We start from the raw sequence: 14,575 nt of genomic DNA on the forward strand, positions 1-14,575 counted from the left end.
TGCAGTGCCCAAAACTGCACACAGTACTCAAGATGGGGCCACACCAGTGCAGAGTAAAGTGGACAATCACCTCCCTCGACCAGCTAGCGGTGCCATGCTTGATGCCCTCCAGGACTTGTTTGGCCATCCTGGAAGAGGAGATTTTCCTTCCCCATGGACAGATGCGCTGGTACCATACCTCATTCCATCCCTGACCTCATCCTGTCAAGCCCCTGTGCCAGAGCCTTTCTCCACTGCATGACCTGCCTCAAGGTGACCACCCAGCAGACCCCCCCACATGGGGCTTGTCCTTTCTCTGCACCCTGTGCTGGCCTTGGCTCCTCTCTGTGGGGCCATGCAGGGGCTCAAGGCACCTCAGCCACCCTCAGCAGGCTCTGCCCTCCTGGCCTTTGAGCATGGTGACAGTGGCACAGCCACTAATCCGCTCTTTTATTTGCACCCTGAGCAAAGAAATCAAGGGACAGAGTTGGGGAATAAAAGCAGTAAATAGTCCACAGCTGCTTGGCTTTACATTTCCCATGGTAACAAAAACAAATGGCAGCCTGTGTGAACATGGCCATGTCTGGAGAAGAGAGGCATTGGGAGAGGTTTGTTCTTTTGTGGGATTTTTTTAATGCAGCATTTAATTTACTTCCTCCTGGCATGTCCTTAGTCTGCTCAGCCCAAACCACAGCCCGGTGCCAGCACCACCAAGGGTCCCACCAGACAAAGCAAAGGACTTACAGCAGGCCGAGCTTGCAAACAGCTCCAGGAACCTTCCAAGTTTCGATTTTCTCTCACCCATCACCTCAACATCAGTTACTGCTGTAGAAATATCCAAAAGCCTCGTATGTAAATGCATAATCTTCTGCAGCAAAGTTACCCCCAGCACAGTGGGTGGGAGACACCAGTTCATCCTGCTGGGACTGATGGGGACTGCGCCATCCCTTCGTTTCCATCCTTAAGGGCAAGACAAAGTGCCCAAGATCTTTATCTCCCCATGTCAAGGTCACATAAAATCACTTGCCACTCCTTCCCCTTTTTCTTTTCTTTTTTTGCCCTGCTGGGCTCCTGGAGCAGCTTTGCCTCCCAGAGCCTCTCCTTTGGTTCTCCACTTGTTTTAAGCTCTGCGAGCCAGAGAGCAGAGTGCCCTTAAAACAAAACACATCAGTGATTGCCATGGAGTGTTCATCCAGCACAAAGGCATGACAGGCAATGCAAATAGCACAAATAAAGTGTTTGATTTTTAATGATCCCACATGGGATGGGGAAGATGTGCTCTTGAGCAGGAGTTGCTTTCTCAAGCCAGTGCAATGCAGCACCCCTGTCTTTCATCACTAATTGAGCCCTAATGATTTTTCTTTATCATCAGGAATGAAAACAAAGCATTGAAGGGATGTTTCATTGTGGCGCTGTGGGTCCTTCTGTTCATTTATTATTCTCCATTTTTAAAGCTGTGCTTTGACCTTTCCTTCTGAACCTGCTTCTCTCTGATATTGCTGCTGCTTTTGTAGCTCTGTCCCTTTGCCTCTTGCAGCCTGAAAACAGCTGCTGCTGCTCATGCAGCCTCTGCCAGGAGTGAAGGCACCTGGACCATCTCCATCAGCTACTCCATCCTCCAAAAACTTGTGGATTTGGGCATTTCAAACTGACCCTGGATTCCCAGGGGTGCCCATGCAGGCTACTGAGCACACACTGTCCCCAGGGCATGGGGAGGGAGGTGATCTCACCTTCAGCTTTCCTGGGGACAATGGAAATGCCAAAAAGGACCAGGGCAGAGCAGCTCTTGAAGCAAAGATGCTTCATTCCCAACAGCTGAGGGGCATTGTTTTGGGATGAGCTGGCTCACCGTGGTTCTCTGGAAGCAAAGCCCATCACTCCCCTCCCTGGCACACTCCTGCTCTGGCAGCAGACCCATATTTGACAGGGAGAAGAAAGGGGAGAACTGTTCTTGCCAGGTAAATGGCCAAGCTGTGCCCCATGTGCCTATTTGTGTGCTGAGCCCCACGTCCAAGCAGTGTCACTGACACAAGGGGAGGATGGCAGGGCAGGAGGGGGACAGAAGGTAATGATGCAGCCAAATCATTCTGCAAACATCCATGGCTCAAACCGTGGCACAGCCCTTCCTGACCCTTTGCTGTAATTAAAGCCGGGCTCCAAGGTGCCATCGACACATTGCTGCTTGTCTGTGAACCTTCTTCAGAGCTGTCAGAGCTGAGGTTAATTGGAATTGACAGGAAAATTTACCTCTGGAAAGAGAAACACTGTGTTCATGTAAGCTGGTGGGAATGGGAGCAGGATCCTGCTGGGGCCCTGATGTGCCCTGTGTGCCATCCATGGGTGCTGGCACACACCAGAGCTGCAGCTCCACATCCAGTCTGGCCCTGGCTGCCTTTGCCCTAGCAGTGAGACACAGCCCAGGCATGGCTGGGGAAGCCCCATGGACACCAGTGCTGATGAGCACAGGTGGGACCCATGTGCCCAGGGGAAAGGCTGAGGATAGATTTGGTCCTTTTATCTGCAACCCATCCAGAACCAATGCTGACACCACTCAAAGTGGCAGGGTGCTGGTGGGATCTCGAGGGGTTTAATGCAGCAGCAAAACACAGCCAGAAGGTGCTGAAAGATGAAGTCTGGACATTGTGAGGAGCATGGGCATTGTCACTCACCTCCCTGTGCCCCTCCCTGCCCTCACCCTTGAGCAAGGCACTGCCACAGCATGGAGCTGCAGATTTCTGTCATTTTGTTGAAGTATTCCTCATCTCCTTCAAAGCCATTAATCAGATTATTTCAACTAACAGACCTGAGCCATTGAACAGACCTGTTCTGCACTAATATGTTATTAATTGGGTCAGGTTGGATGGCAGCAATATTGAGTGCCAGGCAGCTCCGAGCTTTCATCTTCTGGTCAGTCTCATTTCATTTATCTGATCACCTCCCCAATGCCACAAAGGGCCTGTTCATTTTTTCCCTCTCCACCCACCTTGCAAGTAATCTGATACATTTCTGCATTGTCTGGTGTCAAGTATACACTGAAGAGAGTCATATCTAATTTACAGTAGTCTATTTTCCCAAGAAAAATCAATGATTGTTTACATTACTATTCTACAATCCCTATTTTAAAGTAATTCATGGCAGGGCCAGTGCTATTAATTTTATTAAGCCATTATTAGTGGGCAGATATTATTCTGCTCCATTGATCCCAAGTTGATGCAATTACCACTTACAAAGCTAGCACTGTATGTCTGAAAATTTCAATGCTCTTTGCAGCCTGAAGCTGTACATTAAAATCACGCCAAGCCAGATGCTGGTGGTGGACACTGGGGAAAGCTGATTCAAAACAAACAAGAAACTGCCCAAATTTTACAACTTAAATCCTTTTAAAGCTGAGGTACTGTTATCAGCCTTTCCCAGTGCCCCATGCCAAAGAGAGAGACATACTTGAACACTCACTTCAAGCCTCCTGGGTCCTGTAGTTCATAGAAAGTTCATCATCATGGATTGCCAGTTACCTGAAACATCCTCTGAAATGAATGGGAAATTTTACAGATGAAACTAAGTTTAGTTCTATCTGCACAGAAAAGAAGCCAGAAGCCAAAACAGGCCCATGTCCAGTTGAACGCATTCTGTTTGCAGAGGATGAATTTCACCCAAAGGCCTCAAATCTCCTTTTCCTCTTTTCTATGAGGAAAAAAAAAAAAACCCAACACAAAACCAAACCAAAAATAGCAGAGCAGTGTAGAAAAACTGAGTCAAAACTGTGCAAATCACTTGGGTTTTAAACAACTTTAGGAAACAGAACAGCTGAGAGTGACCATCTGATCATTAGAGGTGTGAGGGTTTCCTGTGGGGCAGGAGGGTATAGGAATCCCCATCAGTGATGTCTGCCCTGTTGAGAGACTGAGTGCCCAGTGTGGCTCACAAGGCATAAAAATCTTTTAGCCAGAAGAAATTAAAAACTGAAATTAAAATAAATCACAGGCTCTTGCTTAAATCACATGGAAAAACATTAGCTGAACCATATCCTTTTGATTATACCCAGAAATGAGCTTTGTGTGTATTTGAAAGTCAATAAAAACCTGTCAGTCAAGGAACAGGATAAACCAGAGAAAAGGCAGACAGTTCCTGTCCCAGGATCTTGCCCTCTAAATAAAAGGTGATGGATGCATGGATAGATGGAGATAGTGAATGAGAGTGAACCAAGGAAAAGATAAGAGCTATCCTAGCAGGCTGCAGCACTGCCAACCTCACTATTTTCAAGGTGATGATAGACAAAGGGCTTAAAGGAAAACCATGATGTCTACTGAGAGTCTCAGCAGTGCAGGCAGGAGAAAATTGAGACCCTATGGGGTCTGGCTAAATGGGACCAGTAGCTTTTGGAGAATACAGGAACCCTCCCAAGTAGAAATTAAGCAAATAAGATTTCGAAACTCTGTATGAGAATACTTGCAGTAGCTCGTAGCTGATGTAGCTCATGTAAATCACCTGGATTTACAGAGTGAGGCAAAGTTACACCAGCTGAGCCTGTGGCCTCAGATGTACCCCAGCAAAAAATGAAAAGTTATCATAAAACCAGTTTCTTGGCACCTGGCTAAAGCTATGAAGAAGGTAATTTATTTATGGGACCTACTGCACCCAGCTGTGTTCGAAACCAGCAGCCTTGTCTCACATGCAAAATATGCAAAACAAATAAATGAAGAAACAAACTGCAGGTTTCTCTCCACAATGGAGAGATGCTCTGGCAGCTGGGAAGCTGCATGGTGCTGAGGGAGGGTCCTTGCCAAGGACTTGGGAGCCACCCCCCAGCCGGGATGCAGGAGCAGAATCCATACAGTTCTGCTGGGTGCTCCTTGCTGCCCAGCTCCTCACTTCACATCCCTGAGAGCACCTGGTCCCCCCAGCTGGGGCACAGCAGGTACACACCTCCCCTCATGGGGTGCCTGGGGGACAGTGGAGAAGGCATGGGGACTTCCCAGCCACAGCTGGTCTTACCCTGGGCATGAATTTTGAGTTCTCAAGGTCATGCTGAAATAGTTCAGACTCCTGAACATTTTTGCTATTGAAAGGGGTTTGGTTTACATTTTCTCTCCCTTGTACTTTTTAATCCATTAAAAGTATGTCAAGGTGATTTTTTAATCCTTTTGGAGAGTGGGTTAAAGCTTTCTCTCCCTGCAGGAAACGAGCTGTCAGTGGCAGGAACAATGTGACCTGTTTGCTGTAAAAGTTTTGGGAGCATGGACAAACCCTGCAAACATCTCTCTACAGGCAGACCAGGGGCACATTAGCACTGTGCCTCTCCCCAATGCTTGACACCCTCCACTCGGGGGTACATAATAAGCAAGAACCTTCCCTTGCCTTTCCATCTGGACAGTTCAGAGTCCCTTGTTGGAAACCATGATAGAGTTTGGCTCATCAGAGTAGGGGGAATCTGTTTTATTTTATCTGCCTGCACAAGCCTGCATGCAGGAACTGATCAGATTAACAAGGCTGATGAAAAAACATCTTGCTCTTTATCCCCTCTGACAGCAGCAACCCTTTATCAACAGTCTAAAGACAAAGTTTTCTCAGCCATAAGTTTTCTGACTTGAGGGCTCATTTTTTTAATCCAGTAGAAGTTTTCTCTTTTTTTCTTCAAGAAAAATCAAAACATTGTGATGGAAGATTTTTCAGCCATCCATACCCATTAGACATGGTGGCAGACAGACAGGCCTGACACATCAACATCTGCTCCTTCTCACTGGATTAAATTTAATATCTGGTGTGTAAGAGCTAACTCTCTCTCGGAGCTCCACTAGGGTCGGCTCAATGAGACATACCTGGCTCAGAGAGAGGAAATTAGCTGCTTTTCTGAGAGTTTCCAAATGCCTTTCCAGAGTGACTGTCTCATCATTTTATCCCCTTTTACAAAGCTAAATTCATAATGCCCTCCAGTGAGGCTTTGGGGAGGACAGTGTTATAAACTGCAGCTCAGTGAATCTGCCACTCACTGCTGTTAATATCCTGCATTTATCCTCATGGCCGCAGAGGCTGTGGCAGTGAGAGCAGGAGAGGAGGAGGAAAATTATTCCTTCCTGCTCAGTTTGTCACCAAATCCCTTCATCAGCCCTCTCATGGCTTTCTGGGCTGCATTAGTGACTCACCATGCTCCACTGCCATGCAGAGGATGAATTCATTGCTGATGGTGTTGATGGGGCAGGAGGATGGGGACAGGGTTGGGTACCCCCAGCACTGGGTTGGGGACCCCAGCACACCCCAGGCTGTCCCACTTGCAGGCACCAAGTCCCAGCTGCCCAAATGGCTGCTGACTGAACGCTGTCCAGAATCCCCTAATCAGGGCATGGGCTTACTTCAGCAGAGAAGTCTTATATCAAATGCATCCCCAGTGTAGAGAGAGGGGGAAGAGAAGATGTCCCTTCTTTAAAAAAAAAACAAAAACCAAAAAACAACAAAACACCTTCAAAAGTTACTGATGTGGGAGCACCCAATGTTGAAATCTCTCCCTCCCAGAGAGGGTATGAACTTCCCATTGCCATTCAGTGATGTGGATCAGCCAGAATTCGAGTTAAACACAGAGACATTGAATCTTGAAGTGAGCACAAAATTAGGACAATTTTCTGGTTGGTGCTGAGAATCCCAGGAGCAACAGCGTCTTCCTGAGACCTGAAGTCTGGTAGAATATCAGAAACCCTTACCTGGAGCATATATTAAATTGAAGATAAATACTTTTACCAGTTCCTGATGAGCCATTTTTCTGTCTTCAAGTCCTGAGAGGTTGAATACAAAACCAGCAGTAGAGAACATTTTCTTCTGCAGAGGTGGTGGATGTGGGGACCACTGGTGACACATGGAAGGTATTCCAGTTAACTGTCCTGGCATTGCCATTGCTGGGTTGTCATCCACTGAAACCAAAGTGCCACGTGATAACTTTGATGCACTCCACACTGAAATTGATGCATCACCTTTGGAATCAAATATATCACCTCTTCTGTCACACTTCATATACTGAATCAGAGTCACCACCTACTGAATTAAAAACTTCACATGCAGTTCACATCACATCATAAATCAGACCAAAATGGAATTAAGTGCATTGTATGCTAAGAACTCATTCATCAGCCCATAAATTAAACATGGGACAACCCTCTTAGGCTGGATATAGCCTGCAGAGTCCCCTGGGGAAAACATGACGCCACTGAACTCACTGGGGGCTTGGCCATTAATTTCAATTAATTTTTCCAGTGTCAGGATCTACTGTTTACCAGGCCCAGCTCTGCCCTGGACCTACCCAAAAACTTGAGTACTCAGCAAGTTCTGCTGCTACAGACTGTCCTGACCATCCACACTCCCCACTGGGAGGTTTAGGCAGGAGCCTGGAGGAAAGAAGCAAATTGGACCCTGGCCCTGCTTATGCAAAGGGCAGAGAGAACTTTGCAACCCTTGCTGGCAGCTGGTACACACCACCACAAACACAGGGAACCTCTTGTCTTCAAAGGACCCTGCACCATAAAGGGCCAGGCAAGAAGTCCCAACATCCTTGTTGTCTGAGGAGAGCATCCTTCTCCTAAGCCCTCAGCAGGGCTGCAGAGGACTGGGCTCAGCTGAGGGGGACTGCTGGCCACCTGACAGACTTTTTGGTATCTTTGGACTTCAAGGCAACAGTAGCTTAAAGAAAAAAACAAAAAACCCAAACCTGGCTCAGGGATTCACATGGTGCCAGAACAGCTGAGACAGTTCAGCCCTTTACAGCAGGTGTTGATAGTCCTGTGGGACAGGCAGAAAGGAAGAGCACAGAGCAATGGGTACCATCTGCTTGAGGCCAAAGCTAGAGACTTGGGAAAAGATACAGCTTCAGAAATTCTTATCCAAAACCAACATAGTATTTTTTTTCTTTTTATTATCTACATTAATCTTGGCTTTTCTGAGAGTACATCCTTGTGTGCTCTTACAGCACAGTAGCCCCCTGCCCTGTCCCCGCTCCCCGGGGGAAAGTGGGACCAAATTCCAGCTCATCTGAAGCACAATACAGTCAGACACATCCTTGGATCTAATCCACAGTCTTTCCTTTTATTTTCCTATTCATCTGGTCCTCTCAAAATCTGCTCAGGAGCAATTAGAGCCTGTCATCTAGAAGCTGATGTAACTTCTATTTAATTAGCCCAGCAGCCAATAAAGATCTCATTCATCAATATCTCACGGAAGGTGTGGTTGCAGGGGAGGGGGGGAGGGGAAGATTTGTCATTTCCCCCCTATATCCAGATGGCTGCAGAGCATCCATCAGTGATCCCATCACACGCACGGACTCGTGCACATCCAAGGAGACCGACCAGCTGGGAGACATCTGTCCAAAAAGCAGTTACAGGAAAAAATAGTGCAAGACTGTCCCAGATGTTCTGTTAGCAAGTCCCAAGTCTCCAGACCATGGCCAACCTGGGCAGTAAGTGACCCTAGTGCGATGAGCACTTTTGAGGGCTTTTTCTCTTCTGACCCATTTTACTGCCATTCCCAGCAACAGGAAAGAGATGTGTAAGGAGGGCCAAGTGTCAGCAGGATGAATGGAGGAAGCCATGAAGAAGTATGGGGCTTGCCCCATACCTGCTGTCTTTGCCCTTGAAGCTGGATAAAAGCCCCTCTCACTGCTCTGCTACACAGACAATAAACACCATAAAGAAAGCAAAGCAGAAGAGGGGAAATTAGCACCCAGACTGATGGATCCCAGCAAAGTTTTGGGGTGTTCAACATGCCAGGGAAAGTCTTTCAGGCCATCTAAGCAGGATACATTTGGGCTGGGCTTTTCCCAGACTCAGGGTGGACAGGAGGATGGGGAACAGAACTGCGTAGCCATGCGGTCTCTGTGCTGGCTCATGTCAGGAAAAGGAGGTTTCCCCAGCTCAGACCTTCAGGAATGGGTCCCTGCAGGAATCACTTGCCAACACTGTTTGCAGCCTAACCCTCACAATCCCTTAAACTAAAAAAAATAAAATCAGTTATCACAGGATAGTTCATAGATTACAGACATGAGTGATAGTATCTTCATAACTAATGATTGTAAGAAAGCAGCTTTATAGTTCAGTTCCTTGTGGCTGGTTTGATTTGTAATACACAGCAGCTGGGGTAAGCAAAGCAGGTAATTGAAGTCAGTTTACCCTTAGTGTGCCCAGCTGGTAGTGCTGCCTCACAGATTTGCATGCAAGGCTGGTTTTCTCTGTTTTAGTCCCTAAAACAGCAGAAAAGGGCTGCAAAGGTAACCATATTAGTAGCCATATTCCCAAACTGGAAGATGCTTGGGGACAGAATGCTGGGCAGTTTCTTCCTGCTGTTTGGCACTTCTATGCAAATTGCTGTGGTCAACAAATTTGTCCTGGCATTTCCAGAGAAAATGCCCATGCTCAGCTCAGGGCATCAAACAGTGCCCTGAGCCACTGGGCTCCTCAGTAGTTATTAACAGGAACATCATAGCTGGCATGTTCCTGGGACTGATGCTGCACCTATCAACTGGGAAAGTGGTAAGCAAGCTTTAAAAAGAAGTGAGGTAAAGACTTAAATACCAGGCTAAAATGTCTTCATAATGGGGTTTATTCCAGGATTTAAAGCACATGTGTAGGCATGCTGAAGCACACAGCTGTGCCCTTCTCCACCCTGTCCACCCCTAGTTCCAAGGCAAGTAATGAGTGTTTACACTGCAGCTGGGGATGGGTACATACAAACTGCATCCAGCATGAGTCTGTGATTTTACTGTGTATCAGTAAAAAATAATGAATAAACACTCTATTAACACATTCTTTCAATCCAAGCTGTGGTATGTGCCTGCTTTTATTCTGTTCCACAAAGTTTTGTTTGATTTGGCTAATTTTTCTTAAGACTAATGTGATACACAACAGTTGGAATAGCCAACTTTAGTAATTTTTGCTGGTGTGACATTTGATATCTCAGAACTCCTGGGGGCTCCTCTTTTAAGGACTCAGATTTTCTTGCATTAAAACAAAAACTTGGGGCCAGGTCAGTTGTGGAGTAACCTATGTGCAGCTTCCTCAACCCAAAAGGCACAATAACCAAACCAATAAACAAAACCCACTCCCTCAATTTAAAAAAAAAAAATAATCCCCTCAAAAACATCCCTCTTTCAAACTTCTGTGATTTTTCAAACACTATTCCCTTGGGGCACCCAGCTCACAGATTTTCTGCTAACAAAAGGTGATTTTACTTGAGAACAAATTCACTTCTCATCTCCAAAGCCTGGCTCACACATCACTGAATTCCTGTATTGTGTATGCAAAGCCCATGGTCAGAAACCACAGGGCAGAAATGGCCCAGTGCCTAGCACGTGCTCCAAAGGGGATATACTTCATGCTTGGTTTGTTTCTCTATTCTGGTGCTGTGTTTTCCCCCAGAAGATGCCCTTGCCTCTGTGACAGCTTACCCACTGATTAACTAACCCTTGCTTAAACTCTGGGAGGTGCATCAGTTTTTCTCATGGGCTGTAGCACCCTTCTTCCTTCCCCTGCAGTCATCTACACAAGAAACCACCTCCCCAGGCAGAAGTTGCTGCTTCAGCCCTTTTCAGACCCTTCACCCAGATCTGGAGCAAACAGAAAGGAAGCTGCTGTAGAGCATGGATGTGTTTTACCACTCCCAGGACTGGACTGAATGTTTCCCTGTGCCACCTGCAGTGCTTTACAGAGGACCAAATCCAGCTGGTCTTTCTGGGTCTCTCTTTTTTACAGGCAGTGTCTCAAGGTGGTCTCCTTGCTCCCATGCTCAGAGAGGACCCATCTCTTAAAGCATTTAGAACCTTAACAGACCCAGCTAGCTCAGGGTTAGGAGAGAAAAACAGCTCCTTTTGCCAGCCCCTCATGTTAAGCTTCTATATTTTAAATGACTACATAAACTAAAAAAATTAATGAGAGGTCTAAGCACTTTACAAAGCAAATCCGATTTCTACTTAGGAGAATGGGAGGGAAGAAACCTAAAAAATTTGCTTCAAGGATGAGATTTAATTCAAAGTGCCAGTGCTGGTTCCACTGCACTTGTAGGTTTAGAGAATGAACCTGCTAGAGAACAATCGTCTTAAGCAGGATCATAATTAATCCTGAATTCAGCTGTCAAACTGACTGAAACTACAAACTAAGAGAAGAACAAGGAAAACCCTGTAATTTGTTTGTTAAATATTTGCAAAGTGTCATATCAATAATGGATAACAAGAAAATTTTGGCCTGCCAGAGCTGATGTATAACACAAAGCTTTGCTGTATTGCACCTAAACTATTATCAATAGCACATTTATTAATATAATGGATTAAAAACGAGCTTCCTGGATGAAAAACAAGATCAATTTGAGCTCAAGCTATTTGGATGTATTGTAAATGTTGTAATTAAAATGCAACATGAATGCAACGGAAAAAAAGAGAGAGAAATATACCATACAGCTCTGACTCCAACCTGAGAAGAAAAAAAAAACAGGCAAAATTGACTTTGTGGCCAGTCAGACATTTCATATCTTCAAGGCTTAATGCAAGCTAACAGAAATTTTCCTACTGGGTTAGGATCCAGCCCCAGGCTTGAGGATTTGATGCAGAGTCAGCCTAGACTGCACGGGACTCCCTGGGCAGGTCAGGATTTGGTAGGAGTCCAGCAAACAAACCCAGCTGAGCTCTATCATGCTGCAAAGACAACTGCACTGATGGGTGGGTGTGTGTGAGGGGGGAACCCAAGCAATTGTAGAAAGTGATAAGAAGACACCTGTGTGAAAGGTTTCACTCCTGGAGCAAGTGTCCTGGGGACAGAAATGCTGGGAGTGCCACTCCCCCCTGTAGTGTTACCCCACCAAACAAAACCTGTGTGAGTGAAACTTCACAGTGACAGCCTCCCCCTTCTCCCCTCCCACCCAGCAATGAGGGCTCACAGACACTTCCCTGACACCCTGCAGAATTGGACTCCTCTTTTGTTCTGGTGAAGTGACTCGTGAGTTACAGCAGTCTCCTGGTAGCTCTCTAAATAACTGCATTCTCTTTTATTCACAATCCCAGGAGGCTCATGATACCCCACGTGCAGTCCAAATTGTCCCATCAACTCAGTTTATCAAAGGCACCTAATTTAATCCCAGTCTTTGATGGAGACTGAGGGGTCAAAATCTGCTCTAATGATTTGCTGAGTTTACTTAGCTTGCAGATCTGTGGTGTCATTGGCATCTTGGACTCCAAGCACAGCACTGATAATGGGAAGCCATGACAAGGAAGACAGTATGGGCAAGAACTTGGCAATCTGAATCAAGAGAAATCACACTAGAAACAAACTGGAAATTAGTGAAAAAAGTGGAAATTGAAAAGGCAAAATACGCCCCATGATGGGTGTCACCACAAGCAACATCATGAGATTGGTGAAATAAATTGTTGGAGACAACTGCTCCCTTGGAGCATCACTACTGTGAGAGACCCACCAAGGGGAGGACCAGAGCAGATTAGTCCAAATCAGGAAATGCAGAGCCAGAATAAAGCAGGAACAAAGTTCTGGGGTTGGCAGAGCTGCTCTGACCTGGCAGCCTCCCCTCCCAGCCAGGGCAGGATGCAGTAGGCATAACAACACAACTCTCCATGGAAAAGTGCCTGCGCTTCCTCCAACAAGCTCAGAAAGAGCTCAGAACTTTCAGATTTGAGCAGGTTCAGGCTAAATGCATCTTTGAAAGCTACTGGGATGACTTCTTTTCAGCTCAGTAGGTCAGTGGGCTCCAGGAGGTGTAGTACAGTGACACCAGCTAAGAAATGCTGAGAAGATGGAAAAGAAAACCCAAAGGAATGAGCCCAAAACTCCAGCTTCAAGGAATGCTGAACAATGAAGAGCATTTGGAATAAAGGGACTGAGGATAAGGTTTTATGGAAAAGCTGAAAGCCAAACTTTCTCTAGAAAAGTGAAGGTGGAGAAGACACGACTGGAGCAGTGTTTCTTTCCAGAGGTGTGATTGATGGATGAGAACACAGAAACAAAGTGCAAAAACCAGAACTTCACTAGAAAACCCATATGACTCTCAAGCATTTGCTGGCTTTTAATAGTTTGTAGCTCAAACAGAAGAGGGAACTCAGAGCCTACATTACAGAAGCTTGAGGAGTGCTGCAGGCTGTGAGAAATGAAGCACAAGCCCTTTGGTTTTAGCTGGCATGTACAAAAGGATGGTGCAAGGAAGGGCCAAAGTCCTCCAGTAGAGATGTAAAGGACTATACCAGCACTGTTAGCACAGACGTCTTCCCCAAGGCACCATCAAAGTGTTGGTAGGACCATGTGCTTGCAAAAAAGCAAGGCCATTTGTTCTATACAGAGAGTGCAAGTGCTCAGGACAATCTGGTGTGTGTGTATGTGTATGAAGAAAGGAAAATCAACATTTGAGCTCCAAAAGCAAAGCCACAGCCAGCAAAGGGTAAAATGTAAACATAATTCATGCTGATTAATCTCCACAAAGGGTCTGTCTGGTTACAAACATGACAAAACTTTGGTCTCATGGGGGGATGTGCTCTTTGGAGGACTGAGGGACGTGAATTTGAGGAGAGTTTCCAGGAAGGTGGTAGTGAGTGGGCAGAGTTGGAGAGCCCCAACTTCCCTTTACTGCAAGGCAGCGATGAGATGGGGAAACTGCACAGATCCCTTGGCCAGCCCTGAAATAACAGGGCAGGTAATTTCATGGCTGTGAAAGACAGCATGGGAGAGGAAGAAAATTAAATACATGCTGTGGAAAGAGGGAACGAACTTTGCTCTGCAGATCTTAGTCTGCACAAACTGTCAGGAAGCAACACCAGTGCTGACAGATCATGAAGGGCACACAGGGGGGCTGGTGGGTGCTGGGATTTGGGACGTGCAGCCCCAGAGTGGTGTTGGAGCATCTGTTGGCCTCTGCTGAGCTGAGGGCACAGCAGGAGCTGGGCTGCATGGCCTTGCACATGTGGAGCTGCTGTGACTGACAGATGCTCACCTGTTTGAAAGGCAACAGATGCTGCTGAATTCCTGCTGCCTGTTTCAACTTTAACTCTGGCAAAAAAAATCTGTATTGGCACAGCACCTTTGAGAGGTCCTTTTCTGTGGTGAGGATAGCATGAAGGCCTACATGGAGGGTGTTTTGATCTACAGGTTGAACTGAGGAGCCTGAATGAAGGCTCCGAGAAGTTCCAAGCGGATTTTAGTAGAGTCAGAGCTCAAAGCAACCAAATTAACTTCCACCCAAAGAAACTCACCATGTGAGTGGGCATGAGACTCAGAAAGGTCTGGGAGATGCCAGTTACCTGAGACCTGGTCACTGGGAGTGGGCAAAGTGAGATGAAGAAGGAGCAGAAAGAGCCCTGCAAGCGAGCGGGAGTCAGCAGAGTCCCGTGTGCCAGGAGGAGTGGCTTTCCCAGGCACACAGACACCTGTTCTTCACCCTGCAGATACAGAAGCTGGAGTCTGGCAGCTGGAGTCTGTAGCAGTAACAGAGGTGTCCCAGAAAATTGGTGATAATGGCTTTTGAAACATTGTGGTCCAATGTGGTCCTCACTGACAGCAGCAGGGACAGCTCTGCTGATGGAAGGGCTGGCCCAGCTTCACCTGCTGCCGTGCCCACACTGACAGGAGAGCTGTGG

This window comes from Calypte anna, chromosome 7 (genome assembly GCF_003957555.1).
Source record: "Calypte anna isolate BGI_N300 chromosome 7, bCalAnn1_v1.p, whole genome shotgun sequence".
Classification (NCBI taxonomy): Eukaryota; Metazoa; Chordata; class Aves; order Apodiformes; family Trochilidae; genus Calypte; species Calypte anna.